Genomic DNA, 19,641 nt, shown 5'->3' with positions numbered 1-19,641 from the left:
GTCAACATCTATCGGAATGTTGTCAACTCGTACAGTATCTTATGTCCAAAGATGAAAAGCAGCTTCTTCTTTGTGTACAGTAAGGAAAAAACTAGCTGTACTGCAGCAACTTAATGGTCAACCATGATTGCATCGTTAAAAATGACAAAAGCTACAGTATGATACTAACCTCAAAGTCCTTGAACAACACACTGGCATCTTCTCCCAGATGGTCGATGAGACATCTGATGACAACCAGGTGTCTGTTGAATGAGGATTTGACTCTGCAGAAGAGAAAATCTTTCAACAACTAATAAAATGCAATACTACATATTCAAGCAAAGCTATTATTTTGGGGGAAAAAATTTAATACTTTCACATACCTAAAGTAGAACACTCATTCGTGCCCGCTGTCTCTCTCTTGCAGCACCTTTCTTTTCTTAAAGAACATACGCAGGGTACCCAATGTCTTAAAGGAGCAAGGACATCTTAAATGAAGGCAATGGCCACGACCACTATCCCATGCTTGACACCATAATGCTCGAGAAGCTCCACTTTTGAAGAATCCTCAAATGTGCAGCCCTTACATTGCCATGAATGAGCCGTCACCTTAAAAAGGACGATAAACAGTGTTACAATATGGAACAAAAACATTGATTTAATACTATTTAAATATTTGGACCAGATGTATTAAAATTGTATGAAGTTATTTCATTTCATTGTTGTAAAATATATTGGAAAACACACAAAATCCACCATCGTACCTGTGCCGAAGAAGCCTGCGCCGTCCTGCTTCAATGACTACCCCCCCCCATCTGCTCTGCCCTCCACTCGGCCCTCACACACCTGGAGAGTAGGGACTCGTATGTGAGATTGCTGTTTGTGGACTTCAGTTCTGCCTTCAACACCATTGTGCCACAAAGACCCATTTGCAAATTCGACAAGCTGGGCCTCAGTACCTACCTCTGCAACTGGCTACTGGACTTCCTCTGCCAGAGGCCTCAGGTGGTACGTGTTGGCGACAAAATCTCCGCCAGCATCACGCTGAGCACGGGGAACCCCCAGGGCTGTGTGCTCAGTCCGCTGCTCTCACCCTGCTGACTGCACTGCGTCCTACAGCGACAACCGCATAGTGAAGTTTGCTGACGACACGACTCTGGTGGGTCTCATCACCAAGGGCGACGAGACTCAGTACAGGTTGGAGGTTGACCTTCTGACCGCGTGGTGCAGGGACAACAACATCCTGCTGAACGTCAACAAGACCAAGGAAATTGTTGTTGACTTCCGGAAGGGTCACACCCAACACCTGCCGCTGACCATCGACGGTGCAGTGGTGGAGAGGGTGAGCAGCACCAGATTCCTGGGGGTGCACATCAGTGAGGACCTCTCCTGGTCCGTCAACACCGCGTCACTGGCGAAGAAAGCTCAGCGCCGCCTGTACTTCCTGCGGAAGCTCAGGCGTGCATGTGCTCCTCAGGCAGTCCTGTCTACATTCTACCGTGGCACCATTGAGAGCGTCCTCTCCAGTGGTATCGCTGTCTGGGGTGGTAGCTACCCTGAATACAACATGAAGGCCCTGCAGCGCATAGTGAACACGGCTGGTAAGATTATTGGTGCTTCACTCCCCTCCCTGAAGGGCATTTACACCTCCCATCTCGCCCGCAAGGCGACCACGATTGTGAGTGATGTGAGTCACCCCGCTCACTCTTTGTTTGATCTTCTGCCCTCTGGGAAGAGGTACGGGAGCCTGCGCTCCCGCACCGCCAGACTCACCAACAGCTTCATTCTCCAGGCTGTTAGGATCCTGAACTCTCTTCCCCCTTCTGCGTAGCGTCCTGTACTTATTTATTGTGTTATTTGTTTATTTAGTATTTATTCAGCACTCTTATTTATTCATTGTTTGTGCCTTCTTGTTTTATTTTCTTGTGTTGTTTACTTGTATGTACATTGTGAACTATGTCTTGTCACCGTGGGATAGTGGGAACGTAATTTCGATCTCTTTGTGTGTCTTGGCATGTGAAGAAATTGACAATAAAGCAGACTTTGACTTTTGAAAAAAGAAGATAACATTACTTAAAATTAGTATTTATTAAGTTTAGCTTTGAAGGAATGGGGTCGAAAAGTCCTACCTAGCTACAAAAACAGATATGCTCAAACCTCATTGAATAAAGTACATAAACAGACAAGTATATTCACATATTAAATAAATAAAAGAAACATTTTAAGCATATAATTTATACCTACACACCAAATCAATAAAGAAGACATAACTAGACATTTTTGATAAGTGGTGATGAGAAAGGTTTTTATAACTTTATGATCTGATATATATTTCTGAGCACTTTGAAATAACAAATGTATTTTGATATATTGCCTAAATAGCTTAATGACCCTTAAGGAACTGTGTAATGCATGCCTGATGTTTTTCTCTAAATCATGGACACGGCCAGAGTCGTCTTGACCGTTCACTACTTGATTGTATCTTATGTTTTGACTAATGCTAGACGCCAGTTTTTGATTACTACTGAACAGAGGGAAATATGTTGCCTAACAAAGAAAGAATGAGGTATGACAGTGTATGTCCAAGATTGGAGAAGAATGTTCACAGGATGGTCACGTGGAGATAAAACCAGCAGGTGCTAGAGGGAGCCAGCCAAGGACTCGGCCAAAGATGATCGCCAAGGCCGAAAGACGGGACGGAAGACAACAGCCCCCACACACACCGAATCGCCCATAACCAGCACCCACTCCCATGGTGAACTTGCCCCACCCCAAAGACTCATCACCCTTCAAACTCGGCCCACATCGGCATGTGCAGCTGATGTAAGCTAACCAAAGAACCTTGAACGCTGCCTTTTCTGAATGGAGACTTTCTGCTCTTGAAGGGCCCAGCGCTGTATTGTACTTTCCTGAAAACAGAGCTTTTTGAACATGAATTGTGATTGATCTCAACCAACCTGTGTAAGTCTAATTTCTGCTTCAGTGTCTTAGCATTTTCCTAAATCTGAAGAAATCAAACAAGCATGCAGTGAGTAAATTGGATAACAGGTGATTGGCAATGGCTTTTGCCGTGAGGCGCAGATAACGCGCTCCCTAAATTGTGGACAAAATCCAACAGCTTTCATGCAATACAGGGAAAAAGTTGTCATTTTAAAATTGTAAACAACTAATCCTTCTCTATATATTATAAATACATCCCATTTACTTATTCTGATAGTATGTGTTTGTTCACCGCCACTCTATCAGTTCGACTTGATATCCTCACTCAGAAAAATTATGAACTTTTGGCCAAACATCCCAACAATAATTACATCTGTTGTAGAAGCCATGGCAGACCAACATATGCCTTAGCATGTTGTGTAGCGCCTAATTACAAATAAATTAGTCACATTTTGGTGATGTTTGCTGTGTAAATGGTATTACCTTAATGAACCGTGTGACAGCAGAGCAATATGTTGGCTCGAAAACATTAACAAATTTAGCTAACAGCATAATGGTGACAACGTTTATATGCACATTAAATCGTGCTCACTTACCGAGTTGTCCAAGTGATTTTCACCGCGTTGTCCGTTGACCGTTTCCGTGCCGCTGTTATTTCAAAAAGCAGTGACGGTAGATATCCCATGATACCACTCGAGAGTGCGAAAATTACTCATTTACTCAAGTTGTTGTTAGAGATTACAAATATTGAATAAGAGTAAGTAATAATTGTAGTTGATGAAACCGATTGGTATGATTGGCCCATACTCAAATATTCTGACTGGTATTTACTAAATATATTATGAATAATAATAATAATTATAATTAGTTTGTCAAATACTAATTTATTTTGTCAAACAAGCTTAATAAATATAAGAAAATATAAGGCAAAAATAACTATCTAATTTTTCAACATTTATTTTGATATATCCAACTCAAATTATCTGCTTTGAGACTTTTCGAGATTTTAATAAGTTAATATACTTTTCTAATATTGCGATATATACTAAGGCCCTGAATGACTTTTTAGAGTGTAACAGCTGTGTGTTATTTTGTAATTGTCATGGACTATCAAAATACATTATTTTCTCTCTCTCTATTTAAATATGTTCAGTAGTTTATGTTAGTGAAAATGAACAATCCAGGTTCTCCGTTGAACTACATGCTGGGATTTCAGTCAGTCCTCAAACGCACCATGGCGGTCAGAGCGTCACTGTTATCAAAAGCACACTGCAAACTGAATATGGGCCTATGCAGCACAATCACACTAACACAACATGAAATCTCAAGATTGTTAGAGATGTTATGCTGGGTTGTGTGACGTCATGAGGGACGGGCGCCAGTTGAATACAGACACAGACTTGAGCGCCAGCTGTCGTCTCATTCATATCATTACATATATACACACAAACATGGTGTCAGAAGCGACTGGACCCGACCATAGGCGCTGGGCCGCGCTGTGCTTCACTGCGGGGCCAGTGAAAGAAGGAGAAGAGGGACAGACGGACAGAAAGCAAAGACGAGCGAAACGGCGGTTAGCGACCTGCTAGGCTCGCGACACCACCCACCATGGAAACGAATATACCGCCACCGGAGGGGATGAAGATGAGCGGCGACCTCGCAAGCAATTGGGGCAATTTCAGAGGGGAATTTGAAGACTATTTACTGGCAACGGGATTATCAGAGAAAGAGCAACCAGTACAAGCAGCAACCCTACGGAGAGTAATGGGTAATGAATGTCGTCACATATACAAGCATAACTTGGGACTCACGGCAGACGAAGGGAAGGATGTAAAAGTTATTTTTGATGCTTTGGAGGTGTACTTCAAACCAGCTAGAAATGTCATATTTGAGAGATTTGTTTTTGGAAACTGCAAGCAAGATGAAGGGGAGCCGATTGATGTGTTCGTAACGAAATTGAGGGAGAAAGCTGCTTCATGTGAGTATGGACAACTCAAAGAGGACTTGATCAGAGACAGACTGGTGCTGGGTGTGAGTGATGAAAGTGTGCGCCGCCGGCTGCTCAGACAAATAGATCTCACACTAGCATCGGCCATAGACATATGCAGAACGGCAGAGATGACAGACACGAGGATACAAGCGATCACGCAGGACAGGCCTCCAGAGACAGTGCACACAATGGATGGCCCGCGGCCACATCCCCCGCCCAGGCAGGAGCGTCCGGACAGAATTTGAAATCAGACCCCGAACACATATGACAGCGCTACGTGCAGATTCTGCGGCAACAGGCACAGGCGTTGGCGTGATTTTTGCCCAGCCTTTGGAAAAAACTGTAGAAGCTGTGGGACTGCAAATCATTTTGCCAAAGTTTGCATGAAGAGGGGCCAAGCCACAAGACATCTACACGCCGCAGACCGTGAAGTACTTGAGGACATGGACAGGTCTGACATGGAGGCACACATTTACACAGCGGAGAGCATAGGGGCAGTTCAGGGGCGAGGGAAGAAATGGTTTGTTAACTTAAAAATGAATGGTAGGTTTCAGAGGTGCCAGATAGATTCAGGGGCCACATGTGATGTCATGAGCATAAAAGACATGAGGGGACTTGACCCTGGGGCAAAGCTACTACCTAGCCAGACCAGGCTAGTATTGTATTCAGGCCAATCCATGCAATACACAGGCATATTCCGCACAAAGTGAGTAGTGAAGGGAAGGGTACACAGGCTACAGTTCGCAATAGTGAGAAGTGGACAGAGACCTCTGTTGTCAGGCGAAACCAGCGAGCGGCTAGGCTTGGTGCACTTCACCATCCCAGAAGAACTTCTTATGATGGGACACAGCAGCTCAGGGCCATTAACCAGACAGCACCTTGTACAGACGTACGCAGATGTTTTCAACGATCCAGTTGAGTCACTCCCAGGGGATGTTTATTTTGAGCTAGATATTAATGTACCCCCAGTGCAGGCTTCCCCACGCAACGTCCCGGTGGCCTTCAGGGAGGCAGTCAAGGCCCAGTTAGATAGTTATGAGGCAGATGGCCACCTAAAGTCAGTGTCAGAGCCTACTGAGTGGATTAGCAACATGGTGATTGTCAGGCAGGCAGAAAAGTTGAGAATTTGCATAGACCCCAAGTCATTAAATCAGGCTCTAAAGAGGTCCCCCACTACTTAATGCCAACACTTGAAGATGTGTTGCACAAGCTGCGCAGGGCCCGCATCTTTACACTAGTAGATGCAAGAGATGCCTTTCTACAGTGCAGATTAGACAAAGAGAGCAGTTACACCACCACGTTCTGGACACCGCAGATGACATATTGATTGTGGGGTGTGGGGGGACAGATGAGATAGCCACACGGGACCATGATACAAAGCTGTTAGCGGTCATGCAAAGATGCAGGGAGGTAAAGCTAAGACTGAGTTTAAAGAAACTAGTGTTCAGGGTCAGAGAGGTCAAGTTTCACGGACACATCCTATCAGCGGAGGGCCCTAGAGCAGACCCGGAGAAAATCAGAGCGGTCCAGGACATGCCACACACTGAGGACGCCAAGGCCGTGCAGCGATTCATTGGGTTTGTGACCTACCTCGCAAGGTTCATGCCATGCCTCTCTGAGTGTGTGAGCCACTACGGAGATTGTTGGACAAGGAAGTCCCATGGCATTGGCTGCCAAAACACGACGCAGCAGTCGAGGAGATTAAGCGACTCGTCACGTTGGCCCCGATCCTGCGATACTACGATGTGACCAAGCCAGTCACCATACAGAGTGACGCGAGTCAGAAGGGACTTGGCTGTTGCCTAATGCAGGAGAATCAGCCGGTAAGCTTTGCTTCGCGGGCACTTACTCAGACAGAGCGGAACTATGCACAAATCGAAAAGGAATGTCTGAATATAGTGTTCGCTTGTCAGCGATGTCATTACTATTTGTACGGGCGGGGGGAGATCACAGTGGAAACCGACCACAAGCCACTCATCTCCATTTTCACCAAGCCACTCCTCTCAGCGCCCAAAACGACTCCAGAGCATGCTGCTCACACTACAGGGCTACAATCTGAAGGTGGTGTACAAGCCAGGGCCCGACATGCACATCAGTGACACCTTGAGTAGGGCCACGGCTTCACCGCAGGGGCCTGGCACGAGATATACAAAACAAACTGTTTGCTGCATGCAGAGAGCACAAGTGGACGCTGAACAGATAAATCATGCTGAGCATCTGAACGTCACCAGCCAGCGGCTGAGGCAGATAAAACTGCATACAGTGGGTGATGGGAGTCTTCAGCTGTTGCAAGAGGTAGTGCTCCGGGGTTGGCTAGATCGCCGGGAGGACACTCCATTGGCAATCAGAGAATACTGGTCAATCAGGGACGAGATCAGCGCACAGGATGGAGTGCTTTTCAAAATTCAGCAAGTCATAGTGCCCAAATCATTGCGTGCTGAAATGTTGAAACGCCTCCATGCCAGCCATGTAGGAGGAGATGCCTGTTACAGACAGGCCAGAGACACGCTATACTGGTCCAACATGCACGGTGAGATCAAGGACTATGTGAGCCAGTGCTCAGCCTGCAATGAATATGCACACGGACAGCAGCGGGAGACGATGATGTCCCATGCACTCCCTACACGACCATGGCAGATCCTCAGCATGGATCTGTTCACACAGGCTGGCAAGGACTTTCTGATCATGGTTGATCATTATTCGGATTTCTGGGAAATAGAGTTGCTCCCAGATCTTTCAGCTGAGACCAGAGTGCTGAGGTGCAAGGCCCAGTTTGCACGACAAGTCTGACCGGGTAATTACAGACTGTGGTGCCCAGTTCAACTGCGAAACGTTCAGGAGGTTTGCGAGAGACTGGGACTTTGACCTTGTCAAATCCTCTCCCAGGTACCCAAAATCGAATGGGAAGGCTGAGTCAGCCGTGAAGATAGTTAAGAGCCTGTGCAAGAGGGCAGCAAGGGCGGGGACTGACCCTTGGGTGGCCATCTTGCAGTGGAGGAATACGCCTACGGAAGGCATGCTGAGCAGCCCCGCGCAGAGGCTGATGTCTCGCAGACTGAGAATGGCACTCCCGGTTGCTGACACACTCTTGGAGCCGAATGTGGTGGTGGGGGTTCCAGACAGGCTGCGAGTGAAACACCAGACAGCCAAACTCTGGTATGACAAATCGGCCAGAGATCTGCCTGAGTTGTGTATTGGACAGAACATAAGGATGAAGCCCCTGTCTGGGGACAGGATGGGCAGGTGGCGAAGAGGAGTGTGCTTACGGCCGGTGGGCCCCAGGTCATACCTGGTGGACGTCCAAGGGACACTGTACCGCCGTAACAGGGTGGATGTGCGACCTGCGGAGAGTAACGCTGCAATGCCTGGGCAGCACGGAGTGCAGCACAACAGCCCACCAGCTGACCAACCCGGGGATCCACCTGACAACGCGATTGACACTAATAATGACACTGACACAGTCGCCCAGGAGGTCACACTGCAGGGGCAGAGTGATGTCCACCAGCCTCAGAATGGATCGCCTCTACATACACCTGTGCCAGGGCGCAGGACGGCCAGTGGCAGGCTTGTAAGAGTGCCGAAGAGACTGGACTTGTGAGCTGTGTAGGTACTGTGGGGCCTTGAGGTCAATTGGGTTGTTGACGGAAACAAATGTGTAAAAAAAAAAAAAAAAAAAAAAAAAACATGTTGCACACTGTTCTTTGAAATGTGAGTTAGGAGTTGTTTGTTCACTGATACATAAAGAAACGAGGAGGAGACATATTGTTGGAATTTAGATTTGATCTTCATGTATAAGTTACCATCTATAAAAGGGGAGATGTTAGAGATGTTATGCTGGGTTGTGTGACGTCATGAGGGACGGGCGCCAGTTGAATACAGACACAGACTTGAGCACCAGCTGTCGTGCTGGGTCTCATTCATATCATTACATATATACACACAAACAAAGATTCTTCGATTAGCCACGCATGCGCAATTAGCAAGTGGCTGACCAGGCCTTGCGCTAACTGACTAGTAGTTTGGCAATCCTATTTATAATCCATCCATTTTCTGAACCGCTTAGTCCCCACGGGGGTCGCGGGCGTGCTGGAGCCCATCCCAGCCGTCATCGGGCAGTAGGCGGGGGACACCCTGAACCGGTTGCCAGCCAATCGCAGGGCACACAGAGACAGACAACCATTCGCACTCACACTCACACCTAGGGACAATTTGGAGTCTTCAATCGGCCTACCAAGCATGTTTTTGGAATGTGGGAGGAAACCGGAGCGCCCGGAGAAAACCCACGCGGGCCCGGGGAGAACATGCAAACTCCACACAGGGAGGGCCGGAGGTGGAATCGAACCCGCACCCTCCTAACTGTGAGGCGGACGTGCTACCCAGTGCGCCACCGAGCCGCCCCTATTTATAATGCACTTCATAATTAATATTGGACAATTTCCCACAGCACAGCTGAATGTGCCGTGGCACAGTGGTTGGAAAACACTAGAGGATGTGAAATCATGTCAAGGAATTTTCAAAATTTTATTGAACCCCCCCTGAAATTATGGTTTTCGGTCCCATTGGCGCTGTTATCCTATCGGTGATCAAGTTTTAATAAACCGACACAATAGAGAAACATCTCGATTATTAACAACTTTCAGTTGTCATTTCGTTTACTATGTACTATTTAGTATCTACAAGATTATTTTTTAGCATTTTGCCTGCTTAACAATCTCTGCCATGCTAAACCCCCCCCCCCCCCCCCCCCCCCCGTAAAATGTGTCCGGCAGCTAACCGTGTCACAAAAAAGGTTGGGGATGCTGTTCTAGTGTGGCTTATTCATGATTTAATTTGAACTATTTTAAATAAAATATCATATCAGCAGTCTTCACACATAAAAACACCTAATAAAGCACATGGAATCAAAAACTTGTTTTCGATCGTGCGTACCACTCCGTTCCGAAGTCCCGTTGTCCGAATCAAACTTTTTAACTCCGCAGTTGGTCTTCCTTTACTGATGACTTCCTGCTTCCTACAGGAAGAAGTTGGAACAGAATCTGCAGCGGAACAGCATGAAGGCGATGTGGGACGGGATGAGGCTGATCACCGGGTGTGGTCCAAGGCAAAATGTCACCGCTAGTGGCGGTGTGGAGAAGGCGAATCAGCTGAATGACTTTTTTTAACAGATTCAAAAACACCTGCTTGTCTTCGCCCTTGCTTACGCCACCCCCTTCTGCTCCCTAGTCTGCCCTTCTGCCCAGGGTGACGGCAGCTCAAGTAAGCCCCGGTAAGGCTGCTGGTCCAGACGGTGTTTCTCCTCGTCTGCTGAGGGCCTGCGCTCTGGAGCTGTGTGACCCTCTCCAGCGTGTTTTTAACATCAGTCTGGAGAAAGGTGTGGTGCCTCAGCTGTGGAAAACATCGTGAATCGTCCCTTTCCCCAAGAAACCGCGACCTACGCACCTAAATGACTTTAGGCCAATTGCGCTGACGTCTTACGTGATGAAGACTCTGGAGCGTGTGCTGCTTCACCACCTTAGGCCTCAGGTTCGCCATGCTCTCGATCCTTTACAATTTGCATATCGAAAAGGTGGGGGTAGAGGATGCTGTTGCCTATATGCTGCATCTCTCTCTCACTCTCTCTCACTCTCTCATCTGGAGAAGGGAAAGGGGGCTGTGAGGATTACCTTCCTGGATTTCTCCAGCACCTTTAACGCCATTCAGCCTGCGCTCCTGGATGACAAGTTGTTGATGGGCGTGAGGTCACTCCTGAGGGCATGGATCATGGACTACCTGACGGCTAGGCCTTAGTATGTGCGCTTGGGTGGCTGTGAGTCAGGCATGATGAGGAGCAGCGTGGGAGGACCGCGGGGAACGGTGCTCTTTCCTTTCCTGTTTACCCCATACACCTCTGACTTCCAGTTCTGCCATGTGCAGAAGTTTGGGGATGATACTGCTGTCGTTGGCTGTATTAGAGATGGACGGGAAGAGGAGTACATGGGCCTCGTCCAGCGCTTTGCTCATTGGTGGGGCTCCAACCACCTACACCTCAACACCACCAAGTCCAAGGAAATGGTGGTGAACTTCAGGATGCCCAGGCCTTGTCCTGAGTCTGTTACTATCAATGGGGACTGTGTGGAGATAGTGCAGACCTATAAATATCTTGGTGTTGTTGGATGACAAACTCGACTGGTCTGCTAATGTGGACGCTTTATGCAAGAAAGGACAATCCCGGCTGTACTTCCTCAGGCGGTTGGCATCCTTCGCTGTCTGCCGGGTGATGCTGCGGATGTTTTATTGCTCCGTTTTGATGAGCGCCCTATTCTTTGGGGTGGCATGCTCGGGGGGTGGTATCAAGAAGAGGTATGCCTCTCGCCTGGACAAACTAGTGAGGAAGGCTTTCTGTTGTGGGCACGGAGCTACCTGATCTGGTGTCTGTGGCAGATTAGCGGGTATTGGCTAGGATGGTCTATAAAAGATTACCCCGAACACCCACTGTACAGCACCGTCACTGGGCGGATGAGCAGATTCAGGAACTGGCTGCTGACACTGTCTTGCTCCACTGAGAGGCTGAGGGGTTCATTCCTTCCCTATGCCTTTAGACTTTTTAACTCGTCGTGGGGGTTGGGGGCGTACTCACCATCGTGACATTGTTTATTGTTTATTTAAGACATTAATTATTAATCTATTTATTTGATCTATTTATTTATTATTTGATGTATTTATTATTCATTAAGTTATCTTCTGTTGTCGATGTATTGTCTATCTGTGTGTTTCAGTATCTAACTGCTGGCTCCTGAATTTCCCCCCGGGATCAATAAAGTATCTATCTATCTATCTATCTATCTATCTATCTATCTATCTATCTATCTATCTATCTATCTATCTATCTATCTATCTATCTATCTATCTATCTATCTATCTATCTATCTATCTATCTGATGCTGGATATGGGATTTAACAGCTCCATATACAATAGGCCAGACGTCCTCTTTTCCCCGGACATGTCCTACTTTTCAGCCCCAAAAATCAGTCCGAGGAGAATTTCAAAAACTGTCCGGGATTTTGTTCGACTGCCTCACATATACAGTACATTGTCAACAGAATTGCCACTCCACTGCTAGCGAGTGGAGACAATGCCGAAACGAAAATGCATCTTTACGAAGGAATAAAAAAAAAAAAATGTGTGTGCTTTCACCAGGGTCGTGATGCATATGAAGCTAGGTGCGTAACGTGTAAGACAGGCACCCCCCACCCCTGCTTCCTCCCAAAGAAAAAAATCTCTGCAACTATATTTCGCTCATGGGACGTCGTCCTCCTCCAAAATGATGCATGCAGCTGTTGTCGCCATTCCAACATTTGTCCGACCCGCTGAATATTTATGAGCGAACGTGACGTCATTTGAGATCCACCCCATAGGTGGCCTTCCGTCCGATTCACAGAATCAAAATTACCGTAATTGCCGGACTATGAGCCGCACCTTATTATAAGCCGCACCAGCTAAAATTCAGGGATATTTCAATTTTTTTCTTACATAAGCCGCACCGGACTATAAGCCGCACGTGCACACGAGTTTTTTTTTACAAATAAAGACAGTACATAGAAAGGCTTTTTAACGTTTTAATACCATACTTGAACATGTCTTTCTAAACATTGCCTGTGATGCAGCAGTAGTACCGCAGCAACGCGGAAGTGTGCACGCAAGTTATTAGCAAAGAAAGACTGGACACAGTTTTTCTAAAGCTTTAATAACATACCTTAACATTTCTTTCCAAACACTGCCTGTGACGCGGCAGTAATACCGCAGCAACACGGAAGTAACACAGCAAAGTCACTGAGACGCGGCGGTAACATAGCAGCAACACAGCAGCAACACGGTAGCACAGCAGTAACAGGGATGGTTAAAAAAAAACATACCGTAAAAGTAAAAAAAGAGACGTCTTCATCTTCCTCCTGTGCACTGAAACCATCGAAGTCTTCCTCCTTAGTGTCCGATTGGAATAGCGTTAGATATCCTTCGCCTCACACTTTCTCAGTCTCTCTTTCATCGTCGCTTTTATGCATTTCTTTGAGTATGATGAGGGTCTGTTCATGCTAATCTTATTCATACACGAAGCGCTAAATTACATTAAACTAGCGAGCGACATTATAGCTTAAAAGCGGCATCATATGCATTTCTTTTGTCCCCCATGTTAGGGTTTTTCAGATTATCCTTATCGTATGATTACTTTGGAATGCAACCGGTAATAAATAACCTACCTTGTCCCATCCTCCACAAGGTCGTGAAACATCCCCTGATATGTTTTGACTAGAGCACAAGGGCTTCCTATTCAACCTACTCTTACCCCCACTCTGTTTCTCTTAATAAATATGCCCTTGCAGGAGGGAGAGTTTTTAGACTTCATTCCTGAGCGAGTGAACTCTCCACCTGCAGGTGTCTAAAAGAACTTGCTTGTCTCCCGTGGTTCTTGCAAAATAAGTTGGAGTGAGCAAATCTCTAACATTTTGGTGCCGAAACCCGGGACCCCTCATACCCGCTATCTGTCTGACGAAGAAGGACGTGCTGCATTGTCGACAAGCAAGCGTCCATTAGGAGGACCTGGAGGAGAAAGTTGTTAGGGTTTTCCAGGTTATCTTTATCGTAGGATTATGTTGGAATGTAGACTATAATGATTAACCAATCTTGTCTTGCTCTCACAACGTAGTAAAGTAAAGTGGTTGCTTCCTCTGCTTGAGTGACCAGCTGCAGAGGAAGCAATCAAAGTTGTTCTGTTTCCCACATCGTAAAACACCCCCTGCTCTGATCTTATCAGAGGCCGGGGGTTCACCAAACCTGTCCACTCTCACCCCTACTCTGTTCCTCCTAATAAATATGCCCTTGCAGGAAGGAGACTTTTCAGACTTCATTCGATCATCGCTGTTCAGACAGCGACGAATGGACTCTCCACCTGCAGGTGTCTAAAATAACTTGCTTGTCTCCCTTGTGGTTCTTGCAAAATAAGTTGGAGTGAGCAAATCTCTAACAAAAGTCCTGGGAAGAGAATTCTTCGCTGGGCCAGCATCTTAGGTCTGCCTTCGTCTGACAGAGGTGGATTGACGGGACCCGGCAGTGCAATGAACCAGGGGACAAGTAAGTTAAAGGCCAGAAGTTGTGTGATTGTGTTGTTTGTGAAACGCGTAAAAAGGTAGAAGTGCACAGGAAAAAGTAAGTTTTGTGGAAGGAGGGGGTGTTGTAGAGTCAACCTCTGGATGAGGTGTCTCTTTTGGAGCAGTGGTTCTCAAACTGTTTTAAAATCTCAGTACCTCCGTGGATCATTATTTGACGACCACTGTTCTAAAGAGTACAACTTCGCGTTGGCAGGGCTGAGGACAAGGACTGTTGTCTTTAGTTCCCAGGGAAGGTGGGGGGTGTTGTAGAGTCCCCTCACTGGATGAAGCAGCTCCTTTTTAAAAAAAAAAAAAAAAAGGAGGACTTCGCGTTGGCAGGGCTGGGGACAAGGACTGTTGTCTTTAGTTCGCAGGGAAGGTGGGGGGTGTTGTAGAGTCCCCTCACTGGATGAAGCAGCTCCTTTTAAAAAAAAAAAAAAAAAAAGGAGGACTTCGCGTTGGCAGGGCTGGGGACAAGGACTGTTGTCTTTAGTTCGCAGGGAAGGTGGGGGGTGTTGTAGAGTCCCCTCACTGGATGAAGCAGCTCCTTTTTTTTTAAAGGAGGACTTCGCGTAGGCAGGGATATCTTGTGTGATTGTGTGTGACTGGTAGGATAAATTGACTAAATAGCAGTTCTGGCATTGATCCACGGCATTAATACAGGCTAGTAATTTGTTGAAAGGTCAATTTAAACCTGCATTGAGGATCCTCAAAGAAAACAATTTGAAAAACAATTGTAAAACCTTAAACTACTAAAATTAAGATGGGAAATAAGAACGGTAAATCTCTTGCTCTGCTCTTCTTTGAAACGAGAAGTTCATGGCAAGTAGATTTCTTAATTGTATGCAATAGATGCTGAAGTGGAAGAAAATGTATGGAGTACAAGGACATTTGAAATGTGGAAGAAGTGGTAGAAGTGCTAGAGTGTGGTTGAAATCTTCACAAAGAGATGAGAACGAATTCAAGAGACAAAAGCTAGAAAGATGAAAACTGATGAGGTCACAAGTGTTTGTCAGACCAGGAGACAATAAGGCCCCTGTGAGCAGGTGCAAAGCCGCAGCTCAAGCCGCGGCTCAAGCAAGGGGCAAGAGGAGTTTCCGGTCCTATGCAAATCATGTATCGAAATTTAAAAGATCTGAAACCTCTCCCATATGACAGCAAAACATGTCATTGTCAGGTTATCAAAAATCTTTTTAGATTGTTAGAGCCCCTGTCCACACAAGAAGTATGACAATGCTGTTTGTAGGCCCAATTACAAATGAATAGGGATCAAATTGTGTTACACTGCAGTTAAAATATGCAAATCAAGTGGTAAAGAAATGCAACTTGCTTCTAGAAGATAAATAAATAAAATTAGAATGTGCTGTCCTCGTGTGCATGGGAGGGACCAGCTCATGATCGACCACAGGAAATGGCCAGGCTGTGACGAATCATTGGTGCTGGAACCTACCTTCCGCACGCGAGAGCTGTGCATGTGTGTGCGTATGGGTTAAAATAATGAAGATTGGCTAAACTTTTAGTATAAAGAAATTTGCTAGACTGTTGTCTATTCAATTTACACCGCAGAACAGAAACAATTTGGACAGATAAAAATGAGAGGAAAAGAGAGAAATCTGTTTGCGAGCAGAAATTAATCCACACTAGTGTCGAGCCCACATGAGAAATTCGAAGAAGAAAAAAAAAAAAAAACGACAGAAATGCTTTCAGGAATTGGAAAAAGCTAAATTGTGAATTTAAGATTTTGCAATGCTACATTTAATAGGAATAATTGATTGGTTGTGTTATAAGATTATACAAAATTCTAAATGCAAGCTAAATCTGAGAGACTGAGTTCTTCAAATTTAAAAACAAAGAAAAAATTCAGATTAATTTACCAGTTGTTTGTTTTGGTTAAGTTTTTTTTTTTTAATTGGTGGATTGTTCTACCAGGAAACCTGAGTTGAAAATGATATATGAATGTTGTGTGGTGAGCTTGGATGAATTGGGACCAATGTGATAAGAAGACTCCTTTTTGGAGACTGTGTGAGATGCATATGATGAGCATTGATGAAAGATTGCCTGAATAAAAGGTTGAATGGTTGAAGTCGTTGTCGACTACTATAGAAAATTAGTAGAGCGACTTTGATGAAAGAGTGATTTTGAGCAGGTTGAATGTTAGAAAGAAACACGTAGCTTTTGGATTGATAATTAACTAGAGAAAAAACTGGAGAACCAGTAACACAAGTAGAAGATGTGTGAACTGAGAAATTAAGAAGCGTTTTGGAAAGAAAGTCAAATTAAATGATGATGAAATCATATGTAGTAATACAACACTTTACTACATATGAATTCTCTAAATCATACAATTGAGTAAAATAAAACATACGTTTTGATTCGTATTCAAATTTCTAAGATTCTTGTGATAAACAATGAGAAAACGATTGAAAAGTAACTAAGGAAACTACATGAAAGTGAAAATGTCTAATCATTTGCTAGCTGAGTCGCTCCCCATTCGGGGAGGCCATCCATTTACTTGCTAAGATAGTTGTGAAAACAATCCAATTGCCACGAAAACTAGCTATATGCACGTGTGCAGTACACACACACACGAGACTGATAAGGTGTCAAGAGGTAACAAGCAGACAGAACCACAAAGCTGCAGCGCAAATGACACTTCAAATTTTATACACACAAAAAGCAGATTAAATCACTGAATTTTTTTTAAAGATGTGCAGCGACAAATTCCATAGAGTGAAATTCAATTATGGACAAAAAAAGGGGCAAGATTAGAGAATGGCATCTATAAATGACCTACCCTACCAAAGAACCTATGCAAATTGCAGCAATATTGAGCCATGGTGCGTGTCACATGGCTCAAGAGGAGGGATAGTGGGGCAGGTCAGTCAGCTTTATACAACATATGGATTTGATTCATATTCAAAACATTTTCAAAACAAAACAAACATTTTTTTTTTTTTGTAGAGCTTGTTTCAACAAAAACAAAAACACTGAATGCCTCCAATTTAAAAGATCAATTTGACCTTTGCAGGATGATCTGCTGTGTCGGATCTGGACTGCCATGAAAGTATGATGTTTATATGTGTACTTTGTCAACAACCTCTGTAGATGTTAAATAATGGGATGAATATCTAGAATGAATGTGGATAATTTGTTTCAGGTAACTAACTATAAGAGTAACTGAAAAAAGAAACAATTGACTGCTTATGGCAAAACAAGCTGCAAAGACAGAAAAAAAATTGGATATGTCATATGTATGGATTTGCGACCGATTATTTATGTTGTACCGTTGCCATTGACCAAAGATTGTGTGAAATCTGTCACGTCTACTGGATTGTGAAGTGTGTGACAGAGCAGTCTATATAATATCCATTGAGAGAAAAAAGAAAAAAAAAGAAGCCATTGCTTTCAGAGAATGTAGTCAAGCGAAATTGTATATACATCAACATGCCAAGATCTGGGGAAAAAGCTGGTAAAAACCAAAATATCTTTAAATTTGAGAGGCGACGATGATTTGACCGAAATTGATGCAATTGGAGTCCCTAGAGGAGTTCCTGATTAATAAGAATTAAATGACCAAATTGCAGGATGGGAGTCCTCCATTTGCTGCTGGTGAGCGATGAACAAGAACGTAGACAGGATAAATTACATCCATTACAACATGCAGAGATTGGGCAAACGGACACAAGCGGGGCTCGAGGCAGTGCATAAACAGCTAGCCACGCCTTCCCTTATGTCGATCCAGAACCACAATGCTCATGATATGTTGTTGTCTGAGAAAGGAGGCGTCTGCGCAATGTTTGGAGAACAATGCTGCACCTTCATCCCCAACAACACCGCCCCTGATGGGAGCCTGACGGATTGCAGGCCTGCGATCCCTCAATACGAGGATGAAAGAGCACTACAAGTGGATGAATGCTTTTGGGAAGTATAACGCCATTGTGTCCTCAATTTTACCATCAGTTGCAGTATTGCTGCTATGCTCACCTTGTATGGATGTTGCATACCGTGTCTTCGTGCTCTGTTTGTCTCGCCACTACAGTAATATCGCCCATGGAGGACGAGATTGCTCAGATATACCTAATGTCTGAGCGGCAACATGATGATGTTGATGGCAAAATTCCTGCATCTGTGTTACCAGACTTTTCCCAGATCCATGGGATTCTGAATGATGACATCGCAACGTTTATCCTTTGGTGTAAACATATTTGTCCTCATGAATGTGATCCGACGACTGAGAGTCGAGAAAAGGGGTTGTTTACGGTGATGTGTGAATTTCAGCAAATATGTGATAAACAGTGGGGAAATGTCAGGATAATTAGTTTTGTAGAAGCGCTGGCCGGCCTGAACCGGAGGTCTCATACCTTCGCTCAAGGCCAACACATCTGCCAGATTTTAGGGAGTTCTTATACTCCCATCCTTGTCTTATCTGTGAGAGGCCCTCACTATTTATGAACAGAACACCTTTGTTCTTTGTCTAGCTAAAGAGAAGTTCTTTATCTATTATGCCTTGTAGTTTCTATTTACGAATTGTTGTTGACCGGGACAGTTTTTAAGTTATCCCATATTTACTCAATGTTTGGTTAAGTAGACTTCATGCAAGTTATCTCTCATCTGCTTAACGTTTGTTGGAGTGTATGCACGAGAGGTATCTAAAGTTAAAGTTAAAGTCCCAATGATCATCGTCACACACACATCTGGGTGTGGTGAAATTTGTCCTCTGCATTTAACCCATCCCCATGTGATTTTAATCCATCCCCTGGGGGAGAGGGGAGCAGTGAGCAGCAGCGGTGCCGCGCTCGGGAATCATTTGGTGATCTAACCCCCCAATTCCAACCCTTAATGCTGAGTGCCAAGCAGGGAGGCAATGGGTCCCATTTTTATAGTCTTTGGTATGACCCGGCCGGGGTTTGAACCCACAACCTTCCAGTCTCAGGGCGGACACTCTACTACTAGGCCACTGAGCTGGTATCTGGTGATTTACTCATCATTATTATTGTGTGAAACGTAGCAAGAAAGTCTAGAGCATTGTTTTACAGGGACACGGCATCCAAGAGTTGGATATCAACACCGTGCTGTCACAGTCAAAGATGCCGACCCTCACCGCCCTGGACTTGCAGACGATGCCTGTGATCAGCTATTCTGGGCAAATCTCAATGTGACTTTTAGAGGATGAACAATACCACAAGTGGCCTACACAGAGAGACCAGCTGTGACCCACATCTGCGTTAACGATGACTGCTCTCCAGAAGGAGACTGGATGGGAGCTTTGGACATCGCCGCTGTGTGCCAGGAAGAGAAAGCCGTTTTCAAGGTGTAAGGGCTCTACTACCAACATGGCTGCACCATCGGACGGGACCTACTTCGTCCAGAAGTTCGGAAGCACTGCCTCACCTGCATCCTATGAGTGCACGTGCCTGTTCAGAACGGATCGTGGTTTTGTGGTCACAAGAGTTGTCCGATGCTGCCTGCCAACTGGATACGAGTGTGTGCACCAGTGTGTGTGACAGACCACACCTACAGACTAGAACATCATCAGCTGACGAAAACACGAGCTCATATACAACTTCTTAGAGATGACGGATGTGATGACGATAATGAAATGTGGATTG

General features: G+C 45.1%; 1 long non-coding RNA gene across 1 annotated transcript in view; it reads right to left on the bottom strand.

Moving 5' to 3' along the window:
* The window catches only part of LOC137840482 (uncharacterized), a 115,609-nt gene that overhangs the window by 48,525 nt on the left and 47,443 nt on the right, over positions 1–19,641 (bottom strand). The window contains exons 2-3 of the long non-coding RNA XR_011087159.1: positions 363–758; positions 170–263 (exon numbers count right to left, since the gene is read on the bottom strand). This is a non-coding gene — a long non-coding RNA (uncharacterized lncRNA). The remainder of the gene's footprint in view (positions 1–169; positions 264–362; positions 759–19,641) is intronic.

This window comes from Syngnathus scovelli, chromosome 7 (genome assembly GCF_024217435.2).
Source record: "Syngnathus scovelli strain Florida chromosome 7, RoL_Ssco_1.2, whole genome shotgun sequence".
NCBI lineage: Eukaryota > Metazoa > Chordata > Actinopteri > Syngnathiformes > Syngnathidae > Syngnathus > Syngnathus scovelli.
The sequence above is the reverse complement of the archived record's forward strand: the minus strand, read 5'-3'. Positions and strand labels throughout refer to the sequence as shown.